General features: G+C 38.5%; 1 protein-coding gene across 1 annotated transcript in view; it reads left to right on the top strand.

The window, feature by feature from the left end:
- The first annotated feature begins 748 nt into the window (after positions 1-748).
- The window catches only part of LOC138052696 (tyrosinase-like), a 26,716-nt gene continuing 25,179 nt past the window's right edge, over positions 749-2,285 (top strand). The window contains exon 1 of the mRNA XM_068899253.1: positions 749-856. The gene's annotated coding sequence lies outside the window, so the exon portion shown is untranslated. The remainder of the gene's footprint in view (positions 857-2,285) is intronic.

The following is a 2,285-nucleotide window of genomic DNA, read 5'->3' as shown; positions in this document are numbered from 1 at the left end:
GAACCTATATCTCGACATCTTCCAATCGGACATTTTAACTTTCTTCAATTCGGCTGACGAAGTTGCTGAACTTGAGCTTGAACCTCTTTGGTCCCTTTTATGTTTGGTCATTCCTTTCATCTGGCAGATTCAGGCAAACTTTAATTTCCCTTCTTCAGTCGCTCTACATCGGGACGTGTCTTACCGCCATGACAGTTGATCCCAGATCTTCAAGAATGCAACATGGTGGTAAAGCCCAATTGCTTTAATTAAAACGCCGATTTTATTACAAGCAAACGAAATTTCTTGAAATCTCAACTCAGTTGCAAGATCTAGCAACCTGGCCATATTCGCGCATGCTGCAATAATTTTAAAGTTAAATTATTCATAATTATGTTAAGTTCAAATGCTGAAGTAGCCATGACACAGAAAACCCATGCAGACAGACGAGCAAGAAGTATGCTAATGATTTTTAGTCGAATGCTACTTTCAGAGAAATGTATATAGATATTGTTTATTATTATTTTTTAATTTAGTTCAATATTTATCCAGGGGCATCCAATTTAGCAAAGCTAGTTTAAATCGAGCCCTGACACAACACAAAAACAAGGACATTAAAACATTAAAAACTTGACAAAGAAGTTATAAAGGCAACATGTACCGCAGGCGTTACTGTTTAAGATGGGGCTTTAGTTTTATTTTAATTGATGCCATTCGAGTGACGTCTCGTGAATACGACGCCTAAGCAACGCTTCTTAGTGTAGTTGTTATTCACTTCACACGACCGCAGAGTGTAAGGCTAGAGTTCTCAAGTTTTGATTCTTATCCTTGTGAAACAACTCTGAAAGGCCAGCGGCTTTGAATTGTAGAGAAAAAGGTAAACTTTAATGTCTTTTCTTGTTGCCAGCTTAGTGTACAAATTGCATGATCTCTCGCTGTTAGCCTCCTCCGGGCGACCTCTTCACCATGTGATATTATTAGGGGTGGCGAATGGTAAATGCGAGACTTTGCGAGACGGCGAGACCAGCTTTTTTTCTTTGCGAGCCCGAGACATTTTGAATTTTAGATTGCGAGACCGAGACTTCAAAGTGTTTGACACCTTCATATAAAAAACGAGCACATAACCGCTCAAAAAACGAGACTGCGAGACCCGTGAAATTCGACTAAAATGTTGCGAGACCCAGAGTTTTTGAAGAACCATTCGCCACCCCTATTATTGGAACGCCGAGGATTGGCAACGATCGAGTTTCTTCAAAATAAGAAAAAAGGGTCAGAACTACCGAGTGAAAGCAAACATTTCTGTACTTGAGTTGAAGCTTGTACCGTTCCTCGTGAATTTATGATAAGTAGCGGAGACGTTGTATTAATTTTTTTGTTCCGCAGCACTGCAAATATATAAAGACTCTTCAAGGTATCGAAACTTCGTGTAACGTCATCTCGTAAGATTTCGTATGAGGCCTCACTCACTATCCAGGTTTTCAGATTTGGGGGTCCTCTGGATCCCTTTTTGAAAAGTTTCGATCTATTGCCTCTTAATTGCTACTGCAGTACCCCTTTCAGATTTCTAAATTGCGCAAAAATAAAGTCTTATCCCTCCCCACGAACATGTACTTAAAATGATCAATTTCTTTGAAACTCTTATGCCCGTTGATTCATCGATCAAAATGTATGAGCTGAGTTGTCGAAGCTCCATCGATGACAACGTAAAACGTCTCGAGGAATACATATGCAGTGCAAACTGTTCAGTGGCTCCAGTTCATAAATGATCTAGATCTCCATAGCAAAAAATAAAATAAAATAAATAAAAAACATAACTGAACCTCAATTTTCCGTAAAAGAGCGTCATTTATTTTAACAACACTTGATGTGTAATTTAGGGACAAAAGAGTAAACAAATATAAGCGATCGATACACAATACATCTTATTCCAAAATGGCCGCCATTTAAATATACTTTTCTTTTTATTCAAATTAGACCTTGATGCCTTGTTCTTAAGCTTAAAATTCAAAAGAATATTTTATCTTGAACGAGGCAACAAGGACCAATCTGTATCCGCATAAACGAGCGGCCATTTTGGAATAAGGTGTATTTCATCGTCGGTACGTGCGGATGGCCAATGTTAATAATCAAGCGATTGAATACATTCAAGTTTCATGTTCAACGAAAAACTCCGAAAACATGAGTCGCATAATTTGCAGAACAGACAAGTTACGTGCAAAACAAGAACCGAGACGATGACACCAGGGGCACTCAACGTCACTTTTCGGAAAATATCTGTTCGGAAGATGATTTGAGATCTAGAATTT

The sequence above is a fragment of the Montipora capricornis genome, chromosome 1 (genome assembly GCF_036669925.1).
Source record: "Montipora capricornis isolate CH-2021 chromosome 1, ASM3666992v2, whole genome shotgun sequence".
NCBI classification, from domain to species: Eukaryota; Metazoa; Cnidaria; class Anthozoa; order Scleractinia; family Acroporidae; genus Montipora; species Montipora capricornis.
This window is presented reverse-complemented; position numbering and strand designations above follow the sequence as displayed.